Source organism: Lissotriton vulgaris, chromosome 10 (assembly GCF_964263255.1).
Source record: "Lissotriton vulgaris chromosome 10, aLisVul1.2, whole genome shotgun sequence".
Taxonomy (NCBI): Eukaryota; Metazoa; Chordata; class Amphibia; order Caudata; family Salamandridae; genus Lissotriton; species Lissotriton vulgaris.
In genome coordinates this window covers 184,293,414-184,318,300 of record NC_141698.1, presented here as the reverse complement: position 1 = coordinate 184,318,300, position 24,887 = coordinate 184,293,414, and the positions used below count along the sequence as shown (strand labels likewise).

Here is a 24,887-nt window from a genome sequence, read left to right as displayed (position 1 = left end):
ATAGTGAGGGTGACAAGGGACAGCTGTGGACACACTATAGATTATGTCAGCTGTGCTGGAGAGGAATGGGCCAAGTTTACCTCGATGCACGTGGTTATGTGGTAAAGAGGGATACAATGACCACACTGTACCACTGAGGCCTCATGATGTAGACAGTTTATTGATAAGCATCTTGTGGTCAAAATAGTAAGTCCCATCAACATTATAATTCCCTCTGTTTATGATGTGCAATTTTACCATCATCTATTCGTTGCCCACCTTTCTCCTCCTCACTGAATTAGCCCTTTCCTAGCCCTTTTTGAACCCGCTAGAATGAAAAAAACTGCATGGCTTTGTCATCCAAGTGCCTAACTGGACCTTTAAGTACCTCTATTAGTACTGTTCTGGCAATAAAATCATAAAAATCCTTGCATTACACTACTTTATCTAAGTATATCCATCATACATTCCATAACTTCAGTTTCTCTTACTGTGTGGATTTTCAGGGATCTTTGAATGCTTGAATGGTGTGATGTTCCTACAAGCCCTCCAGGGGATGGCAAATATAAGGGACATCAGCATCTTCTTGACTGACAGGAAGAGAATCCTCAGTGTTCGAGTCTACATTTTATATATTGTGCTGTTATAACGGGACTAGTGTTTCACCAAATGGGTTTACTACATTAGTGACACACCAGCCACTGGATCTGAGTTCTTTCCTACTGTGTAGAATCTGTACTTGCAATCTGGAATCCGCCCTCTTACTAGGAGAAATGTTCCTGCGCCAAGTCCCAGTAGGACTCAAAATAACACCAAGTCAGTTCCTCGCCTAAGTAGGTTAAAATACACTTACAGACCTCGCCTCAGGAGTACCACAAAGTCACACACACAATCTCTTCTTGCTCACACTGACCCTCAATCTTACAATTTTCATTCAGCCTTAAAAACCCTTTGTAATTACACTCACATGATAGACGGAAGAAAAAAAGATATAATAATTTCCCAAAATAAAAAGAGGATCCCGTATTTGGTCTTCATTTGGAGGAGAGCACCTAATGACATTTGTTCAGATGTGCAAGTGTAAATTGTAAATGTGACCCAACTTGATCCAATAATATGATTGGAAAACGGAAATTGAAATACTCGAAGTTCAAAGGTGTCCCATTTTGGGAGAAAGCATGAGAAGTTGAGCATTGATGCTGGTTTACTGAGTTTTCAAAAAAAGTGGAAGGTGCACACCCTTGCCTGAAGAAGGCCTATGGCACACTCAAGTATGAGTTGGAATCCACCTTGAATGTTGTGCAGCCATCATATGACTGTGCATTCACATGCTACTTGCTGAACGCTTCCTTGGGGTCTCCACAATTCTACTGTCCTTACAAATTAACCTCTAGTGTTACATTCTCCAAATTACACTCTAGCCTTAAATAGTCCAGATGGGCGCACATAACCACTACAATATCATCCTCCTGCACCTGCATTTGAGCCGCTCCCTCTGGTGTTGTCTGCAAGCCGTAGCATTCCATAAGGCATATCAGATCACTGGGGGAGCCACACTCACAACCGAACCCAGGATCACAAGTGAACCACTCCCTCAACCTCGTATGCAAGGAGTCTTGACAAGGAGACTAGATAGGGGAGAGCTGAGGAGACGGCTGGTGGTGAGCATTACAGAGGGGAGTAGGGAGCTAAAAGCTTACAGGGTAGGCTTTCATTCTAACAGAGATGAGGCCAGCTGGAGGGGTAGAGGTGATATTTGGAGGAAAGAAGAGGTGGGGTGTGGAGCAGAGGACAGGTGAGAGGTGGAGCCAGCGGACTGCAGAGAAAAGAGCTGGAGGACCAGTATAGGCGAGAGGTAAGGGGAGCACAAGTGACAGCCAGAGAAGAGACATGTCCAGAAGGAGAGAATGGGCGAGAGCTGGATTTGTGAAGAGGTGACAACTGAAGGTGAGGGGAGGTGAGAAGTGGAGAGAAGCGGCTAGAGACAGAAAAGAGATGCTGTGAGAGTTGGTGATACTGCTAATGTAAAAGGAGCTGCGGCTACACACCCACCCTCTTCTGCCATTTGTAAAGTCAAATGGTAATTTTTGTTTATAAACTATAATCTGTTACATGGCCAGACTGGCCAATACATCATTTGGTGATTTCCCAGTGGGTTGCAATCTAGAGTGCTGCTTTTAGGTCAGGACAGACAGTCATGATATATTTCTGTAAGTGCTTAACCCTATATATAAAATATTGTCCTGTAATTTGCTGTTTGTACTCATCTTTTCAACATTTTCTCCCTAGGAACCTCACTCACCAAATCCAACAGAAAGGGTTAGGTTTGTTCACTGTGCTCAGTTGCGCAGTTCTATATGGGACTGATTTTAACATTTTTATCATGGCTGGTTTTGGGTCCCAAATTGGCTTTGCACACTTACCCAACTGGTTAGAGGTGTATACCCTAGTGAATTATTTGTTCTACGCATCCCAAAAATAGTAACAGTGTTGCAGGAGGCAACAGGTGTAATGATAGTTGTGTGAGGTTATCTCTGAGAGGAGTCAGAGAATTTCCTTGCTTGCTCTGGGCTTTTCAGCAGTGGTCATCAAAATAGCTTCAGGGTCCACCAGAGAGCTGCCTGTCTACACGATGCTTAGTGTGCATATCTGAATACATAATTGTTCAGCATGTCTACTGTGTCACAAAATGTTCTGACGCAGCTGCAAAGCAGAAAATTGGTACAACGCAAAGCTCCTAAACAAACAAATTAAATATGTGCTTCCTGGTGCACGAAATACCCTAGTTATTGGAGGGATATGTTCAGACCTGAAGACCAGATGATTTGCTGATAATGAGTGTGACGTTGCAATAGAGTTTTCTATCTTATTAGGTAAATCTTACAGTCAGTGAAGTGTCTGCCATGGATGTCTGGTTTCGTAAAACCCAAATCTTCTTTTACACAGAACTGTCACAATAAGAAATAAAATAAGCATTGGCAACGCCAATAGGTCTTGCCTATGTGAGTTATTCCCCTATTCAGTGTTTTAGCCGCCATGTTACACAGCAGCGCGGCTGCTGTACAGCATGCCAGGAAGTTAGGAAAAAAAGAGTTATTAGGCTGCAAAGTCTGGTAGTGTTATAACCAGTCGCGGCCGACATGACTCGCGGGTGGGGGGGGGGGGGCTTACGGGGATGGGGCTGCGCTGGGATGGGTGTTAATTAAAAAAAAATTTAAAAAATAAAGCTTACCTTTGCCTCCGCTCCAGAGTCGCGTCTCCCCTCTCTGCTCCTGACAGGGATCAGGTAGCCTCCCTCTCCTCCCCTAAGCCAATCACAAAGCTGCAATGGCAGCGTTGTGATTGGCTGGGACGCCGACCACACAGGCATCTATGTGGAGGCATTTTTCTCCATGCAGGCTGCATGCAGCATACATGGAAAAAACGGGAGAGTTCGTCTGACTGGTTTGGTCGGCCCTGGGGCCGACCAAACAGTCTGCACCCACAACAGTGGGCGAGCCACTCCTCCCCTGTCTGAAGCAGGACCGCCCACCCCCAACCAAACCCTTCTGCTTTCTCGCAGTGCAGGAAGCAGAAACATAAAATGGTATTCATAATACTATTTTATGTCTCTTCTTCTTGTACTGCGAGGAAGCAGTGGAGTGACGCACCTCCGCCCACGTGGAGGAGCCGCCCCTGGTTGTAATGCTTTAAAAAAAACTGCTTGCAAGAGAGCAGGGCGGAAGGCATCTCAGAGGAATGGAAAGCATGCAACACGGAGTGTGTAGATGACTCTCACCTTGTCCTCTTGCCATCAATAAAAAAAAGTGCTAGACGCAGCAAGCTCTGGCTGCATCATAGCGATTTAAAAAAACGTTTCAACCATGCTGCACAGCAGCCGTCCTGCTGTGCAACACTGGCTAAAAACATTGACAAAGCCAATAGGTCATAAAGGCAAGTCCTGACTTTGCCAGTGCTTTTTTTCTGGTAGGAGGGGTAGAAGCCACGACCGAATGGGGCAAACAACGGTGGGAGGGTGCAGCAATGTTAGGAGGAGTCACAGAACACAACTTGGGGTAGGAGAGTGGGCTGGTCAAGCAACACAAAGCTGGCAAGCAACAATGCAGGTTGGGAGGGGCAAGCGACAACAGGTGCAGGCACAACAACAGTGGCAAGCAAAACGTAGCGTGAAAAGGGGCAGATAGCATTGTTGGAGGGGACAAGCAATAATACAAAAAAAATGTAAAAAAAGAATCTGAGATTGTGTAATTTAATCTGGTGCTCATGCAAAGCACTCTAATGCACTCGGGCCGAATTTACGATATGGGTGGGGGATAGCCTGCAAACACACGTAGTGCTGAAACTACAAAAAATAAGTTGCTCCAAAAGCGTGAGTGGTAGAAGGAAGCAGTACTTGCTTGGGTCATGCTCCGGGGGAAGGGATAAATTCACGATGGGTAAGTGAATCTGGCATACCCTGACTAAAGAGAAGCAAGGAATGGAGAGTGAAGGTGAATCAACCAATCGTAAGCAATGAGTGGCTCTTACTCCCCTCTAAGTAAGCAGAAAGTAAGCACAAAATGTCTTGCAAGCAATACCGCATGTGTTGTCTCATGCGAGACTTAAAAAAGGACCTACTTCTGCCTTCCTCACACACCCTTCCCAGCGGTTTCAAATGAAGCTTACTGTGAGTTATGAATGGGCAGCTGCAGCTCCATAAAACTTTCCAAAATTACATTTTCCAGGTAAGTCTTAATAAAGCCTATTTGAGTGTGTCTTGACTCTGACCTCAGTGCCCTGTATCCCTCTCAAGGTCCTCATACTGAGAGAGGCATTCTCTGCATAGGCCTGCCCGCCTGCAATCAAAGGCACCTTGGCCCTACATCCTTTGAAATTGTCCATATCTGTTAGCCTTGAAAATGTTCTGACTGGAGGCCCGCTGTCTGAGACAGTATAAGACCCAGAAGGGTCAGACTGAACCTTGGCTCGCTATCTGAGACAGTGACCTGCCAACTACAAAAATATTTTCAGTGTGTGAGAAAGGATTTGCCTGAAAGTGGTGGTGTCTACAGAGGCTCTGAGCCCATCACTGACAGAGCAGCCATGGTCAAGGGACCTTGTAGGAAACTGGGCCAGGATAGAGGCAATAGGGTGAGGACATTTGAGACTAGAAGGTGCCTGAGTAATCAAGTTTACCCTCCACAGAAAGGCCAGCAAAGCATTCTGGCAAACCTTCTGATGGGCAGGTCTGAACACCATGATGGATCTTAAGTTTGCAGAGTCCCCACAATCGAACTTGAAACCCACTCGGGCGTAGCTTCATTTAGTGGAGCAGGTTCAGAGGTACCGGGGCCCATAGGCCTAAGAGGCCCACTGAACTCTAATTATTGTTGCATTTTATAATTTGAATAGCGAACCTGGCAATGATTCCCTTCCTCGATTAAAGCCTCATGACAAGCTGACTAGAGTTCCTGGAGTTTCCATCGCTCCTTATGTTTACTATGTGATTTAGACTCTTTTCTAGAGGACAGTCCTAATAATGCTGATATTGACTGACGCTTGCTGGCTGAAAAACTGTTTACAAAAGCAAAGAATGGCCAAAAAAATGGGGGGAATATAGCAACCTTAGAGAACATATCTAAATTATGTTGATCTGATGACTCTGATGGGGCCAGTGTGGGAGAGGTGGTGCCTATAACAAGATGTCATGCATGGTCAACTGTTGTACTCACTGCGTTCCACGCGGCCTCTCGTAATAATGTTCTGAAATGTTGGGCTGTGTGTTATTTATTTAACCACTATTACCATGGAGGCACTTACTTCATAGCTTCGAAAACACTCCAAATTGTTGATATCATTGTATGTGAAACGCACCTTTCTTCGTTACATTTCAAATATGTTTTACTCAACAAGATCCTTTTTTGACTCTGCTCAAGCGTAGAATTGTACTGTAATAATGTTCAATTCAGTTCAATTCAGCTGAGCGCTCTATAAAACAAACAGTAACATAACATAACATAACATAACAATTTTCTACGTTATTTTGTTTATATAATTCTGTTCTCTATAGACCTCTGATAATTTTGATGTACTGCCTGTGCTTTTTAGGTCAAGCCTCGGCAGCACATGCTATATTTTATTCTAATATATTGAGTTGAAGCTCTGCCCACTCACTGACTATATTTTTCATTGGCTTGTGTCAGTGTCCTTTGTAAATGCTGGCTTCTGATTCGTTAATAGGCTTGTTAGTTCCTTCTTAGTACCGCCTTGTCTTCATTTGTTTTGTTTATTTAAAGAGTTTTATGTAGCGCTGGCTAGACCCGAAGGTATCAGAGCGCTTTACATGGGAATCAACAATGTAACAGAAAAAGATCAACAATTACACAATACATCAAAAAATAGGCAATACATTGGGAGAGGAGAGGAGAGGAGAGAGAAAAGTAGTGGAGGGGGCAGGGGAGGTGAGAAAGGGAGGAGACAACAAGGAGAGACGAAAGGAAGTCTGTCTTAAGACCGACTGGGTAGGTGACGACCAAGGAGGGAATCCACAGCCCATCTCCCCTATAGCTAAACCAGGTAGCTCCATCGGGCATCAGACAAAATAGTTCAGTCTCAGTACATTGAGAGAGAAGAGAAGGAGAGACATAAATAGAGGAAGGATGCGGGAAGAGACGACAGGAGCGACAAAAGGAAGTTTGTCTAAAGACCGACTGGGTAGGTGACGTCCAAGGAGGGAATCCCCGGCCTATCTCCCCTATAGCTAAACCAGGTTGCTCCATCGGGCATCGGAAAAAATAGCTAGATCTCAATTGACGTGGGAAAATTCACAGATAAACAGGGTGGGGACTAAGGGCCAGGACAGGTGAGGGCAAAGGTCGGTAGTATGAAAGTGGAGAAGAGTAGAGCAGAGGGGGGTAGGAGGAGGAGGGAGATAAGGTCAGGAGAGATGCAGGAGGGTTTGTTGCGGCAGTCATTTTAGACATTGTCTTGCTTCTTAAGCACTTCTTATTGCAATTGTTTCTGTCGCAATTAGCTCGCGAGGTGGCTCCACCGGGCATCAGTCAAAAAAGCTGGGTCTCAGCTGTCGATGGAGGGTTCATGGAGTCAAAGACTGGGGCGACCGTCTTGAGAGTCCTTGATATACGAATTCCGAGGGTCCCCCTAATTTTCTATAATCCGGATGAAAGGGGTTGCAAACTAAGCATAGGATCGGCATGATGAGCAGCGCCAGGGTCTGCATGTCTTTAAGGAGTCTGTTCAGGATAGAGCTTGTCCAATTACTGAGCCTTTCAGGGGTCTTCTTGTTATCTGCTCAGTTGATTGCCTGTTGTATTGCTCAGGGATTCGTCAGGGAGCAGCTCCACCTGTTAGTTGTCCCTGACGGCGGCCATCTTAGGATCAGGCAGGCACCAAATGACCAGGGTTGACCCTGCTTAAATGGACACCATTCAAAAAATGCCACATTTCTAGTTTCAGCTATTGGCATTGTAAATGGCAATGCCTTTTGTTTATGTGTTAATTATCAAAACAGATAAATAAAAGGCATTATCATTTACAATGCCAATAGCTTAAACTCTCACAAATTTCCACCTATTGCATTGCAAGTGCTTGTTTGAAGATGCTGCTCTGGAAACATTGTTCATGTTTTTGTACTCCCCCCATAATCAGTCTACATTATTTGCTTTCGTATATATGTTTGTAACAAAACCTGTTCCTCTGTGTTTTTTATTTAAATGTAAAGTGCTGTGATGCTATTAGGGCCTTTTCCACACTATATAAAACTACAAATAAATAGATGCACCCAGCCATATAACAGTACAGCTGCTAAAAAAATGGTGGGAGACCTGGGACCACCTCCATTAGTAGTGCTTAGCAAACTCCAAAACACTCATATGTAGACACCTGGCCTGATACTGACTGAACAATAGTATGAATCATTGTATTTGTTTATTTAAAGGGGCATTCAGATATGAGAAAAGAACAGATCTATTTTCCCAGTCCTGCATCTCAAAAAATCCCCTCAGGCATTCCAAAATGTTCCTTAGTTTGATGATGTTTTCTTGGATTTTTAAAATCTACTGTGACATCATTCACTTAATGGCCCCTTTAACATTGTTCTAAAATGAAACTGCACCACATGGTATTTATGTACTTTACATCAGTGGCAGCTGGTGGATTATGGAAGTGGTGGGGGTCCATTGAAGCACAAAAGCACTATCTAGACCTTGCCAAACCCTGGGCGAGACTTTCAGATCGCACACATACACATACACACACACAAACACAGTTGCAGGCACACACAAAGACAGACATACATGCACTCCCCAGCACACAGACAAACACAAAAACTTACTTGGGGTTGGCCCACGATTTCCGACTCCCCCTTCCGTCTGCAGCATACCACAGGCAGACCCCTGAGATTCCACCCAATCAGAAGCTGGAATAGGGTTGAGGGTACGGAGGTACACCTTTTTTTCAGGTCGAGCCTGGGTGGAGCATGTGTTGCTCTGCGAGGCATGCTGTATTGAGGTAGGGACTTGAAGCTCCGCCCACTCTCCGTCCATATTTTTCATTGGCTTGTTTCATTGTCCACTGTAAACTGTGGCTGTTCATTGGTCAAAAGGCTTAGTAGTTCCTCCTTAGTGCCGCCTTGTCTCATTTTGTAACCTCCCATGGCGACACCCCCCTGTTACGTGTGTTGTTTCTCAGTAAGCTTTAATTACAGCCTCAGAGCACTATTTTCCCAAATAGATTTTTCCTGCCAGCTGTTGCAGACAGGACACACTCTCTCTTAACGCTTTTTTATTTTTTGCAGTTCGCATTTGCAATACAATAGTCTTGCATTTGACAGAGTTTAAGCTATTGGCATTTTAAATGACAATGCCTTTTATTTATCTGTTTTAAAGACAATATATACATAAAAGGCATTGTCATTTACAATGCCAGTAGCTCAAACGCTCGAAAATGTAAGACCTATTGCATTGCAATGCTTGTTCTCTATTCCAGCTGCTGATAGGTAAATAAGGCATGTGATTGACAAGCCCTGAAGCTCCATCTGGCATGCTGAACTGTCTGGCACTAGTACAGCATGGCAGATATGTATTGTGTCTGTGTGAGACCGGGCTGTTATAGCCTCCGCCTGACACATGCGCAAAACAGTTAGTGGAACCCCCTTCTGCTGGCAAGGTAATATTACAGCTTTTAATGCAAACAAACGATCCATGAGATTGTTTGCATGTAAAAGCTGTAACATGTGGAGCAGTAGTGGCAGAGCGAGGCAGTGAGTTGGTGCCCTAGTGCTTCCTATGGTCAGCCACTACTGCTTTACATATGAGCAAATAAAAATAGATCAGAAACATTCAGAACAACAAAGGAGGGCATAACAGAAGAGGAGAAACATGCAGTTGATAAATATATGTATATAGAATGCATCTCTCAGTCTTCGTAGGTGGGTATGAATAACATTAGGGGTGTGCAGAATTAAAATTTGTATTGGTGTAATCACAACATTTTACATAACTAAGCGAAATTACGTGAGACATCCAATCATTATTTTGCACTGTATTTAAGCCCAAAATGCTTCCTCTTTATCAATTGTTGGCACAAGAACAAAAGCACCACAAACAACAGCCACTCACGTTCAGTTGTTCCCATACATTTGAAATACATTTTTACTGTAAATTGCACCATTCGCAATAAATGTTTACAGGAAATGGTGCATGATTATGCAAAGTGATTTAATGGGCTGAGAATTTAGCATATCAAGTGTAACATAAAATGCCTAAAATTACGAGGTGTATTTTAAAGTTCACCCATGCCTAGATACATTTCAACAGAGACAAATGGAATTAGGTATGGTACAGGCTGAACATATGTGTTTTCAGTCGTTTTCTGAAGGCTTCGGCCGCGATTCTGCGCCTGTGAGGGCACTTTTATTGAGTGGGCGGGTTCATGATGGCCCCCAGCCATCATTAGCACACGAGCACCGTGATGCATGACGGCCGGGGGCCATCATCAGCATGGAAGGGGTTAAGCACTATATGATGGAACCTATGCAATCAGGGGTGGTGCTGAAGCACTTTAAGAAGGACTCGGGTATTCAAAGGTAGGGTAAGCTCACAGGTATGGGCTAATTTATCAGAGGACAGATCAGGTTAGGGAGCACACCATATAATCAGGGGAAGGTGGATTTTATGGTCTTCATTGCAATAGTATATATTATATCAATTCGGTTGCTTACAAAGTACCACCTAAAAACTGTATTATGCCTAGGGATGGCTTTGCGATCACGACTATAAGAACAGAGGATAAGGCTAGTTGTGATCCAAAGGATGAAAGGGAAGCGCTTTGATGCCTGTGGCCACATAGCGCTGTATAAATGTATTAATAGTTGTAGTGATAGTTGTAGTAAAGAGAGGAAACAGGACTAGGCAATGATGATGTGGATACAGAGATAGTGCCTTGAAGCTTTTTGGCATAAGGGTCTATATACATTGAGGAAGATTATTAGCCGCAGGAAAAGAATGAGTACCCAACAGTGAGATAGATGCTACAGATGACAGTGAGATACACTATTTATAAATGTGCAAACTAAAAACTGCATTTTTAATAGTTCAGGCGGGGATCCCGGGTGCAGTGGGTGAGGTTGGACAAGACAGCAGAATGAAAGGAATAATGAAGAGATGTGGTTAGAAATTGGGTGGGACAGCAGAGGAATCAATTCCCGTGTGGGTTAGAAATAAGGGGCAGTGAGAGTGGTCATAGTGTAGGAGAGGGAAGCCAGAGTCCACCAGCAGTAGGGGTACATGTGCTCTCCTGCAAATACAGGGTGTTCCCAGGATGGATGTCCTGGTACACGAGTTTAGGACACATGTCAAATCTTTTTCAGGTTTTATGGTAATAAAAGGTGCAATAACCATATTTTTTAGCAGTTATTAACTAATTATTCCTTTTCCTCCTTGTAGTTTTGCCATCTCTCATTTCTCTCATTTCTCCCTGTGTATATTTGTCCTCCTATCTGTCTATAGGTATATCTGTATGTCACTTACCTCGCATGGTCTGTCTGTGTGGCTGCATGGCTCTCAATGTCTCGCTGTCCTGCTCTGTCTGTCTCCCGGATATGTATACTTGTTCTTATGTTTCTTTATCTCTATACCTTCCAGTCTATCAGTACATTTGCAACTAGTAAGCCTAGGGGTCTATGCCTCCTTACAGGGCTAACCATGGTACACTAAAGACTAAACCTATAGGTGAGAAATACCCCTGAAAGCCCATAGAAAAAATTACCAGTAAATAGGGGTATAGGTTCGTGAGAAACATTGCATATATTTTCTTAAAAATAATACTCAGGTTGTTTGATTGAGGTGCTTAACCTTAATGATACTTACTATCTGTCAATTTGTACCTTTTTTTCCCCCACCAAGCACATGTACATCTATCAATACAACTATATCTGTATGTATCTCTGCTAACTGTCACCTGTCTTTTTCCACCGGTTCTTCCACCTGTCTTTGACAACCAAGCACACTTAAATCGTTCAAAACAATCATCTCTGTATATATGTCTGATTGTATACCTTTCTCGCACTCTTACCTCCTCACCCTTTTGTTATCAGTATGTTTGAATGTTTCTCCGTGTACATATCCATCTGTAGACAGCTTTATGTGATTATGTTTACCAGTCTCAGTGCGTTTTACCTGAACACGAGTATGTTCTGTAGAGCTCTTTATATGTGTGTGTAGGTGTATCTCTCAATTTACGCATATATCTATTTGTGTATCTCTGCACGAGTCTTTATCTCTTATATCAATTTTTGAGTATATTAATATAGCAATTCACTTGTGACATGTGTTTAATAGCTCCTTGTCTGTCTATAAGTGATTGGCTTTCAACATCTTTTTACATGTCTCTCTCAAATTAAAGATCTAGGGATCTGCATATCAGTCTCTCTTTATGCCAATTTAATCTGTTTATATGTCCTTTTAGATATCTGTCTAAGTATGCCTTAGTATCTATGCCAGTCTGCATCGTTCTTTATACATGTATATCCATCTCTCATTATGGTGATTGCTATATACTGAACTATCTTTATATCTGTTTCTTTACGTTTGTGCGTGTCTGTAAATCCATTACAGTGTGCTTACTAGAGAGCTGTATATAGTATATTTGTTTTTCCTCATTGTCTCCCTATATATTTATGTTCTCTCTCTTCTTGCAACCATGTCCATTGACTTCTAAACCATACCTCCAGAGCCCTTATATGTATGAGGCAGGGCCGGCGTATACGTGTGAGTTTTTCATTTAACTATACCTACGAATTTATTTTAACTTTATCCATATCTAAAACTCTATGACGCATTTTGGAGCGAGAGTCTCACACACACGTGAAATTGCGTGGTCTCATCTAGGGAGCATGTGAACGCCAGCGCCCCGTCGCTCTCACCGTGTGAGTTGAGCGCATCAAAGTTGGAAAGAAACAGAAACCTACCTTTGTAGCTGAGGTCAGGCTCTATCTTCCCCTCTTGCCGCTACGACTGACGCGATTTCAAAAGCAGCACTGGCACAACATGAAAGGGCAAAAAGGTAAATATATCAGGCGCCCGCCATCCCTGCTGCTCTCTTCAGCAACCTACGCACTTAGCGAGGGAGTACCGTGTACGTACGGGCAGGGTCAGGCATGCGCGAGGGCAGGACGAGGAGCACGTGCAGCCACGTACGCATGGTCAGGGTCAGGCATGCGCGACGGCGGGACGAGACGCACGTGCAGCCTCTATGACCATCCAAGGCGCTAGTCCGGGTTCACGAGGGGACTCGCAGGCCAACCGCCCAACTCAAAGACGAATCCACGGTGATGGCGCATGAGGAAAATCACATGCCCACTTTAGAGGCTAATCTGTGGTGCTGGGGAATAAGGAGACTGGTAGGTAGTCCACCTCAGAGGCTAAACTGTGGTACTGGGGCATGAGGAGAATTACAGGCCCACTTCAAAGTAGGGTGACCAACTGGCATGGGTGCAAATTCAGAATGGTGAGTGTAAAAATTAATGACAGGGTCAAAATTCAGGACAGATGGTCAAAATTCAGGACCAAACTTTGGGGAAAAAGGTATGTTTTACATACGCATCGAAGAAAGTCACACAATATTATATATGTAAATAGACAACCAACATAAGTATGTCAAAATACATTTATATCAGGTTGAGAAAATTGTGCACTCATAGTTTTTCACGCAGCTTTGAGCAACTGTGCAGTTCTTTTGTGGTATTTCATAAGATCATGATCTATATGGTTACTGCACTAGGTTGTCCAGTGTGCATAGCTTGCAAGGTATCAGATTGCTATGTGTGACATTTTCATAATTTTAGTTAAATTATGAGTGACATTTAATGATTACGACTGACACTTTCTCACGTGCAAAATCCAGCAATGAAAATGATGGAAATAGGTATAGGCTGAATAAATAAGACTTTACGCAAATGAGTACAGTGTCTTGTTAACAAAACTGTAAATATCACAAATGAACTCCGCTCAAACACTAATAAAATCATTAACCCAGAGCGGCCGCTGCTGTTCTGTGCTGATGCCTGCGGGGTTGGGCAGGTAGCAGCGCACCATCAGCATGACCCACCGGCTATCACAGAGGCTCTGCTGACTTTGGTGACACCATTGGCACTGAAAGTAATTGGACGGGCAGCGGCACCACACATAGTCAGTTTTCAAGAGAGGGGAGGGTGATCAATCGATCAGCGGGGCATCCTTTACCACTTAGCCAAGTGGAAGGTCCAGTGTCAGCCAATGCCCCCAAGAAGTCAATGAAAACAAAGTGGGTAGCTGAACCGTTCCTGAACAAAGAATTATGTGTATTTGGCGTGACCGGGGGTGTACATGTGGCACCCTGGGGCATCCATTGTGTTGGATATATTTGCCTCACACACCCGAATGGGTGTCATGCTTCATCATTGGCGTTTGCTCCTCGTCGGGGAGGCGGTGCAATCCCCGACGGGCTCACCTCAAAGAGGGGCTCTTTATCGGAGATCTTTTAATCCAACTGCCTTATGGTGAAGTGCGGGTATGTGGAAGAATGGAGCAAATAGCCAAGAAAGTGATTAAAATGTAGTAGGGAGTACCAAAAAGTACTACTTTATTCTGGGGGTCTCCCGCTACGGTTAAAAACGTGAATCCAACTCACTTGGTACCACCTAGTTAGGTATGGTGGCACTAGATGAAGATGGATGGAAAATTGGTCAACATGTTTCTCGCATTAGGAATTATCCGCGATTCATCAGGACCTTAAAGGTGAAAAAGTATTAGAATATGCAATCATTCAGCAGCATGCTGGTGTCATGTGTGGAATGCAAGCAAAATAGGTTTAAATACCTCTGTAGTCATATCCTATGTCTAAATTGGGGAATAAGAACGAGGTTGAAAGGTTATTTGCATTGAATCATAGCAAAAACACAAGTTTAATCACGCCATAATTACACACAATTTGTCATTCTAGTGTTGGTGGAGATTCAACTAGCTCAGGTGAACTATGGCCGCATGATAGCAGCGTGCAGTGAGCACAACAAACCAACCGTCTGTGTTGGGGGAAGTGCTCTTTAATCAAACTATGGTGTAGAGAATGGTAAAAAGGACAATTAAAAACAATTTAAAAAAAACAGCAGTGTAATAAGGAAACACCAACTATTTATTGTGTGGTGCACATTTAATATTGAGAGTGCTCACTGAATATATGCAGTGAGATAACAGGCATACATCCATCTCACCTAAAGGTCGAGGATTATGTACTGCATGAGTGTTCGGCGGTAAAAGAACATCTGGAGAGCACCTTAAGATGTTGCTGCGGGAGGAGGAAGTTTGTATATTAGTAAATATAAGCCACTGTTGCCGGGGGCGGGGGGCGAGGTTGTAATATGCGTCCCCTATTCCCACTTCGGGGTCAAAGTCGGTTAAATCAGAGTTCTATTCGGGCCCCCAGTCTTACCTCTATCAGCCTGTATTCCTGCTCTGTGACCTACCCATCACCGCCGAGCTCGGATAGATGGAAGAGCTCGGCGGCACCCGCCATATCTAGTGGTGAGCGTCCTGGAAACGGGGTAGCGCTCCGCCCCAAAGTGAAGGTCACGTGATGCGGGTGTTCGTTGCGGCCGCCATCTTAGAGTGGGTACTGGATAGTATATCATGTATCCCACAGATGTAAAACCGGGCAGGACCTAATTAACCATTGCCCAGATTAGGTATGTGGATTCACCTAATGTACAAAACACAACGTAGGTTAGGGTGAGTGTGTTATCAAGTACGCGGGTCGCCCGGGCGCACTAGGTCGGGGGATCCATCAGTGAATCGCCCATGCTGGAGTAGGTGTATGAAATGGGACAACACTCTGATGGCCCCACATGACGGAATTGTCTGTTGTCGATGGTAAAGCACAATGTGGGCCCAGGAAATTACATCAGCGTAGTGGCTGTGGGTATGTCCGTATTATGTAACGTCAGCATGTAGTATCAACATGGCGGCTATGAATGTGATATAGTATGCATATTGACCCAAACTGTACGAACAACTCAGGTTGTATGTTTAATATGCTGGGGGTATATTTGGAATACGAACGGTTGTTTCTTGTGTGCAGTATCAATGTATAGTGTCTCCATAAACTCTATAGCGACACGCAGTACTAGCGAGTATGACAGTGGATTGCCTGGTTGGAACATCGGCTACAAGTCCTGTGTAGAGTGGTATAGTAAGTGTCATGGTGGCAGATCATGTCATAGGGCATGCCAAGGGATGTCTTCATTTAAGCCACCGCTATCGGACGCTAAGCGATGAACCCATCTTTGCTCTTTGCGGAACAATGCTTGTTTGGGGCAATTGGCGCTGGATTCAAGAACTAGCCATTTAAGTAAATCTGAAGTATGGTTTGCTTCAACAAAATGTTTACACATCAGGAACGGTTCAGCTACCCACTTTGTTTTCATTGACCACACATAGTCAGTCAGAGTGACTCAGTGACCCTGACCGTCCCATCATGAGTTGGTGGGCTTTATGTCACGTGACTCAGAGAGACTAACTTCAGCTGTAACAGGGCACGCTGTACCCTCACCCCATAGTTGAACCAACAGTACGCATTTTATGTGCTGAGATATCTTTCTGGCATCCTGACGCCCTCAGACATCCTGAGGACTCTGCCCTCTGAACCCCACAATGGAGCAGCACCAACAAAGGCAGCAGTTAGGGCTATCAGAAGCAACAACGTTTAAGTTAGGAGGGGCACAGTTTACAAGTAATCCAAAGAGTAAAACACAGTTACCTCTTTCTTTCTTTGCGTTGTGTTCCGGCTGCTACAATCGCCAATCACTGCTGTGACATGAAGCTTGGCTGTAACTGATAAGGCGTGGCGCCGGTCACATTAGATTTTTGACTGCACACAGCAGCCCGGGCCGGTGCGAGAAGCAGAAGGAGGCAGCGCTGCACGCGCCATGATTAAAGCGCCACCACAAATTCTCCCATAATAAACTCCCCGCCTTTGGCAGCAGGATGTAACGTCACATCTCACTTCTCCTCCCCCGTCGCGGCTTAAGATGTTATAAAATAAATCAACTTAGTCTGACCGGTCTGTCCAGCCCCGGCTGTGAAGGTAGTAGCCATTTGGCCTAACAATGAAGTCAAGCTATCTGAGAGCGGCGCCCCAGGAAATAATTAAATACAATGTAGTTGTGAGCTGCCTGCCAGCAGCAGTCTTAGCTCAGCTACAAGCACCAAACCTGCAGGAGCAGCGAACGCAAGGCAAGGGCGGGCAGTAACCACACCACACTATTAGTTTTATGCAGTGCTTCATGAGGCGTGGACACTATGCAAATGTGTGACAATGCATTTCAGTGTGGGGATGTGGGCACTACACTGAAATGTGTTACTGTCACACCTGATGCGTGATACTTGGAAGGACTGAGTCTGATCATTTGTTTACAGTTCATGGTCCTGAGAAGGCTTGTTTGGTGAGAGAAGTGATTGGAAAGCCCTGCTCGGATGGACTTTTTTACTAGCATCTCATATCCAAGTGCTACTGTGAAATGTAAAGCAGCGTACATAGAATGTAGCTTATTGGGACTTGCAGTGCTGGAATAGAGTGCAGTCCTGTGAGTAACCAGCTTTATGTGTCAGATCGCTTCAGGTACTCCATTTCTGTTCAGCTGGTGATGACTGGTTATGGGGTTGATACAGTAGTGAGCGATGGATGATAAGAGCCATTGAGGGCAGGTCTTGTGTGGGGGTAAAAGCATTAAGCAGGAAAACAGTTATTAACCTGCCTGCATGAGCAATACATGGCTACAGACAGCTAGATAGGAGTTTACATTACTATATAATTCCCTGGCTAGCCATATATCAGCCCTCCTTATTTTACCTGTATATGATAAATCAGCCCAATCCGAATACGGATTGGGCTGTTTCATTTGTGTGAACTGTAAACTGAAGATTCTCACTGATGCACAGAAGTGTGCTACAGACTAGAATCTCTGTACGTCGTTGATGCTTTATTGTAAGTCAGAAGGAGGCACTGTGTTAAACATACAAAACATTTTCTTTTGAAATTGAAGCACAATGCCAATGTGCAGTTTTACTGATAAAACTATATAGCACACAACCAATAAGGTGTGGAAACGTGGTTTCAGCAAATATATATCATTTGAACATCACCAAGTAAAGTTCCTTGATTGTTGTTATCATATTAAAACTTTGCTTCCAGCACACTTCTTAAGTACAAACAAGTGGTCCATTGTGGTTTCCTAACTGCTGATATATTTTAGACATTTGCACAGTTCATCGACTCCATTATAGGAAATTCTATTCTCCATGACTATGGAAGTGCCTTCCCAGTGTGTTCTTGTATTGAGTGGTCTGCCATTTATTGAAGTATAATCCTTCTACCTGTGTCTGGTACTCTTTTGTAACATGCAGACGTCACTTTTCCCTTTTAACACACTGTTTGCTACCTCCTACATTTTGTTTGCTTTTGATACTTGCACAAGTGCCACCATTGCCTATGTAACGTTTGTTCTTGTGTTTGAGTGTCTGCCATTTATCGAAGTATTATACCTCTACTTATACTTTGTACGCCTTTGTAACTTGCACACATGTCACTTTTTTCCTCCTGTAATGTACCGTTTGCTACCTCTTGTATTTTGTTTGCTCACAATTGTCACTTTTACCTCATGTAACTTAACGTTTGCTTTTGTAATTTGTTCACTTGCAATTTTCTCCTCATGTATCATTAACGTTCCTATTGTGAAGCACTCTGACACCTTCGGGTAAAGTCTGCGCTATATAAAAACGCATAAATAAATAAATAAATTCTCCATCCCGACAGTCACAGAGAACACCATCCACCCCTCCCAAGAACTCTGCAGCACCCTCTCAGACTACTTCCACAGCAAGAACACCAACATCTACAACAATTTCAACATCCAACCTGCCACCCTCAACCCTGGCGACCTCAATCAACCAGCAAAAACCAGCCAAACCATCACCACCTGCTCACCGCTCACCGCCCTGACCACCTCAGCCATCATGTCTTCCATCCAAAACAGGGGCCACCCGACTGCTGCCCCCACCACCTCTAGAACCTTGCAACAAACCCAATCAGCACACAACTTACCAGCATCCTCAACACCGCCATCTCTACAGCAACCTTCGTGGACAGATGGAAACACCAGACCGCAGCTCACCAAATGCCTGGAACAAAACCACCTATTAATCACCTCTCAATCAAGAATCCGTGCCAACCACAGCACTGAGACCGTGCTGATTGCTGCCCCAGACGACGTCAGAGCGCTCCTCTACCTTGGAGAAACTGTGGCGCTGATCCTCCTCGGCCTCTACACAGTGTTCAACACAGTCTCCCACAACACCCTTATAAACAGACTCTACAACATAGGCATACTGCAAGTAGCCCTCATGTGGATTGCCTTCTTCATTACAGGATGCACACAGAGCATTCAACTACCTCCCTTCACCTCGGCACCCAAAGACATCATATACGGCATGCCACAAGGATCATCCCTCTGCCCCACCCTGTTCAACACCTACATGACCCCCCTCGCAGATGTCGTCAGATCTCAGGGACCTAACATAATCTCCTTCGCAGACGACACTCAACTTATCCTCTTGCTCACCCAAGACCCCTCCAATGCCTAAACCAACTTCTGCAGCACCATGATCCACGTAGTCAAATGGGTGCGAGACAACTGCCTCCAACTCAACTCCTACACAACTGAAGTACTGATCTCCGGGAAGAACACTTCCGCATGGGACCGCAGCTGTAGCCGGGTAGAACTTGGACCCATGCCCACATTGAATAACCGACCATGCATGCAACCTCTGCATCATCCTCGACAGCCAATTCCCCATGAAACGAAAAGTCAACGCAGTTGCCTGCTCTTGCTTCCACAACCTTCATATGTTCTGCCGAATGTTTAAATGGATCCCAACCAACACCAGAAAGGCTATCACTCAGGCATTCCTCACCAGCTGCCTCTACTACGGAAATGCCCTCTATGCTGGCATCTCCACCCAGCTTCTCACAAGACTCCAGACCATACAGAACGATGCAGCCAGACTCATCCTGGACCTCCCCAAGCAAACTCGCATTGCCTTCTATCTAAGAGACCTCCACTGGCTCCTCATGCAGAAAAGATGCCAGTTCAAGATCCTCATGCTTGCCTACAGAGCACTCTAATGACCTAGGACCTTCATAACTCAACCATTGAATATACTTCCACCAACCCGCTAGACACCCGCGCTCCTCTTCACTCGCCCTCGCACATACTCCCCGCAGTAGCAGCTGTTCCTCCTACAACGCTGCCAAGACCTGCAACAACCTTCCCATCCAGCTCTGTACGGCCCCCTCGCTGGCACACTTCAGAAAGAGACTCAAGACCGGGCTCTTTGACTGAGACACAGTGCCCACATACCCCTGGTGGTAACAGCGTTGCATTTTCCAAAAGTTGTTGTGTGTTACAAAATAATGACAGTCTGCAACCTTTGTTTTCAAACCACCAAGAACATTTGGGAATATATGGTGCACTCTACAACACATTTGTCATTAGATATTAAACTGTATTAGCTTCTAAAGCTTAGTAAATGAAGACCTTACTGTGCACTAGGATACACCAATCTTTGTTGGGGCTCTTCAACGATTCCCTCGCTATCACCAACAGTTCCTCTTAACTCTCCGTAGTCCCTCTCTCACATGTATCTTATTTTCTTTATGGCCCTTCTCATATCAGTATAAGGTTTCTGAGCACTTTACATCACACACACACACAGACACACACACATGCAGAGACAATGAATCATATGTATGCAAATCATTGTATAAAAAGTGTTACATAAGGTAAAGGGGACTAGAAGTTGTAGGATGCACTTGTCACCCATACCGGTAGGCATTTATTTTTAGAGTGTTTGATCAGAAGAAGCACAAACAGAGAAATCAGAATATAATACAGTGGTTAGGGTTGACTTTATTCATACAAATTTATTTTCACCCAAACATACCTTTTTTAGCAACATCAGGCAAATGAAAGACTGGGATGAAGACATAACTTTCTAACCTGTACCATGCAGCTTGCATGCATCTCTTTGATGGTAGTTCATAGCTCACTGTGCTAGATTATGATTGTAATTTATGAACTGCACGGTAACAAAAGAATCTCTCTGACAAAAGCAGTTATTCACTGAGCCATGAACAAAAAGTACTGTTCTTTGATATGCATGGTACACATTCTTTCCGGCAGGCATATTAACCGTAGATGAATCAAAACTGCCACTAGACAAAGCTCTCATCTCTCTCCAGCAGGCACATTAATCACGAGGTTATTGTGATACTTTTATTGTTGTCTGAAAACTGCTGGCTATACAAGGAACCTTGCAGTGCTTTTAAAAACTGCTGCACTGTTACAAAACCCTTCAAAACCCTTACCACAGTAACAAAACCAGCCCCCTACCCTTCCAGCTTCCCAGGGAAACTCCTGATGCCTGGAACGGCCCATCCACCAATAGTGCCCCTCACCTTCACCTACACCCTCTCTCATGTGCATTTTTTATTTATTTTATAGTGCTAATCTTGCCAAGTACCTAGGGCAGGGAGTCAGAGTGTGTTAAGTCACACACATATTATCCCCTTAGCTGCGGCGGCTATTCCGCCGCAGTGCTAAGGGAGAGGGGGGGCCGGGCGGCGCTCCCGTGCCCGTGACGGACCCATCCGTCACGAGCCTCAGGTGGACTGTGCTTGTGACGAAACGGTTCCGTCACGGCCCCGCACGCCCAATAGAACGCTCAGCCAGGCGTGGAAAAAATCCACCCGAGTGACTTACCACACTCACCTATAGTTACTCAGTAAGAAGTCAGCCGCACAGTGGAGAAGAATAAACAAGGTATTTTTATTAGGCCATAAACTCCCATATGAGAGGGCCCTGTCCGACCTCACCCCTAAGAGTGCGCTGAGAGGACTAACTCATATCATCACAGCAATACATTATAACGTGGTACAGCAAAGTAAAACATGCCCCTTCTGGAAAAGTACTGAACCCCAGAGAAGGGAACAATGACCTCACACAAGAGGCATCTGCACCTGCAAGAGCAACATTTGGTTATCTCTGCCCAAGGCCGTGGAGCCGGGCCTCAGCGTCTCTGGTGCATGAGAACATTAGAGATAAGGAACTTGTTAGTTTCGGCCACAGTTAGCTAAGAAACGAAAAACTGCTGCATTCGGGTTTTTCCTATTCCTACGGGAGGGGGGATGAGCGAGTGTGACTCGCAGACACAGAGGAATACCCAAAATGGAGGCACACAAGCTAAGCTAAGGAAACTGAATATCACCACATGCATAAATGAATAACAATATGAAGAGTAAAATAAACGCAAAGGCACAAGTGAATACTTCATTAGTTAGACACATGATGCTAACTTGCATATGTAAATGTTAATGGGTGGGGCATCGGAAAATGAAACCTATCAGACCCTCCTTTAGCATCATTTGTCTAACTGGAGCGTAGCCTTCATTAACTAAAAAGGTAGCGTCTTTACACTTCATTCTAGGGGCGGGGAAACACTTCAATCAAAAATATCATCATCAATAAGCATCAACCAATGAATATCAGGAAGTTCAATTGTATTAGAAGCAAGATATTGTCCAGTCACTTTTCTTGGGGACCGCAAATTGCTGGCACACATTAAGCAACAAGGGGGAAGGCAATAAATGCAAAGGCAGCAAGTCAGTAACACACCCACTACTCCTACAACCCCCATTAGAATCTTCCAGCCCCACGAGGAGAAAACTCCCCACAGCCACCCATGTAGTAACCATGTCCCAGTGTCCTGATGAAGTTCAGTCGCTAGTCTATGAAGTTTCTGCACCGCTAAGTTGACAGTGGGGGCTGAATCAGGAATATACAAGCAGCAGGACGTCCCGATGACGCGGCAGGCACCACCCCTATCAGCGAGGATGACGTCTAACACCATCCTATTTTGGATCGTAAATAATCTCATAGCCTGCATCTCGACAGACATATTAGCGGCAATGTCTGCCTCAGTGTTCACTACTTTCTCCATTACCCTCGATAATCTACGGATAGCCCTGCTGTTAAATATTGGACCCCAGAACGGCAGTAAGCCCTTAGAAAATTCGGTCCATTGTTGTAGAGAGGTGTCTGTCTGATCTACATCCTCAACTTGGAGCGCCCTCCTTATGCGCTGCTCCGGCATAATAGCAAACCTACGATGAGTCTTATGATAGTCTGAGGGTGCCACATAGACAGGTGGAAGCAGATAGGCCAGGTAACAGACTCCACCCCAAACCTCAGGCAGCCACAAATACCCATTGTATCCGCAGACAAAGTAAATATTTGGAGGTGTAACTAAAGAAGGACTAAGAGGCAGGCGAATCGATGCAGTCACGTTGCAAGAACTGTTCCAAACCTTTATAGGGCCCCTCCCTATGATACAAAAGAATGGTGAAGGCCCCACAACTGCTAAGGGCATCAGGGAATGACTGCTACCATTCGTTGCTGGGGGGTGTCTATATGATAGAGAAGAGTTCAATTGTAGAAAACTCTCCCGAACTTTGTCAGTGTCATTTGGAGTCATGAAGCGCCCTACTTTCTTCGAACATGTCTCCAAAAATGTTTGATCAAAACGTCCGTCAGTAAACAGCTGTCCAAGAGAAGAAGTAGGCATAGGGCGTACTCGCATTGTCATAGTAGATCCTCTACTGGGTAGTCGGGGATATAGAAAATTGGGTTGCTGGAAATATTTCACCATACCAATCAAGGTGTACCACCCCACACAACTATTCACAGGCGTCAGGGGAAGTGCCAAAAATCTATCTTTTTTATAAGCAGCAGAAGTAACAACTCACAAACCCAACAATCGGTCACATTATGTACTGCATGAGCATGATGTAGAGTCTTAATAAAAACATTATCTCGATAACCTTTTCGTAGGCATTGTTCACCATAATCAACAGTTATCATATTATGTTCAGGGATGGCAGAAGGTGTGGGAGCAAACACATGTACTGGATAGACTTTGTCCAGAAAAAACAATATTCCAAGGATCAGAATGAATGCAATAATCAGTATTATGACGGCCACAATTTTTCCTTTACGTGGTAAAGCCAACCATGGGGAATCAGGCTCTGGTCTACGAGGAGCTGCAAAAGGCTGCTCCTCCTCAGGGACGGGACGGCCAAAGGGGTACATTTTCCCTAACTAAAATCAAAAAGAAAAAACTAAGCTAGAAGTATATAAAAAATAGTCCCAGGCACTCCGAAACCGGCCAGAGGGGTTCTTCAACCCTTAAAAAGGGATCTTCGTCCCTGTGTCCGTTAAAGCCTCACAGGTAGACTTCTATTGTTCATTCCCTAATCCCTCGATGGAGTCGCACAGCTGCAGCAACTCAGGAGCACTAATCTGGGCCCAGACATAGCTCTAATGTCTCGTTAAACAAAGTCTTCGGCCAAGCACCAGGGCTCTTACCAGCAGTCCATCCCTAACTCTGAGCTATCCTGTAAGACATTGTCCGCATCTCTTCCCTATCTAAGCCCTTCTTCCAGTGCTCTGTCCTTCATACCTTTCTCTTTTCTAGGCCGCAGATTATAACGAGTGCTCCCTCGCACTTCAGGATCTGTGAATAGAATGGGGAGGTCTCTGCCAAAAACTGTATCCCCTAATGCCGGCTCTCTGTGATCAGGGGGAACCTCGGAGCTTGCAATCGTATTTTTCCTTCTCTTTTTCGTACTCAGCTCCTCACCCCTCAATGAAGCATCGGAGAAAGGAGCGTATCTTGGTATCTTTCACACTCTTGATCAGCAACGCCGCCTCTCACCCATTCATCATACGGCAGTGGTAACGGAACCTTTTTGACATGAGATGCATGCGTCCACGCCTTCCGACCCTCAACTCGAAGTGCGGTGCGGGTGGTCAGGAGCACCTGCCTCGGCTCCGACCACCTTGGTTCCAAGCAAGACTTCCGTTGATACTTCTTCACCACAACCCAGTCCCCGGGTTGTATGGTATGTCCGGCCCCTCCGGCAACAGCTTCAGGGTGTCTGCTACCTGCTGATGAATAGAACGGAGATCTTTAGTCAAAGCATACAAGTAGTCTATCAACAAAGGATATTCTATTTCTGAAAAACATTTTGGTCTCGGGACCCCCCACACATTGGCGGTGCGGCCAAAGACAACCTCATGTGGGGAAACGCCTGTTTTGGAATTAACTGTTACTCTGGTGGAAAGCAAGGCTAAAGGAAGCGCGTCTGGCCAACGGAGTCCTGTACTCTCCTGTATTTTGGCCATCTTCAGCTTAAGGGTGCCATTGAACCTTTCCACCAGACCTGCAGCTTGGGGGTGTTGGGCTACGTGAAACTTTTGGGAAATC

The 24,887-nt window shown here is 44.8% G+C and overlaps 1 pseudogene; it reads right to left on the bottom strand.

Moving 5' to 3' along the window:
* Positions 1-22,064: 22,064 nt before the first annotated feature.
* LOC147684949 (uncharacterized) lies at positions 22,065-23,710 on the bottom strand (annotated as a pseudogene).
* Between the last annotated feature and the right edge of the window lie 1,177 nt (positions 23,711-24,887).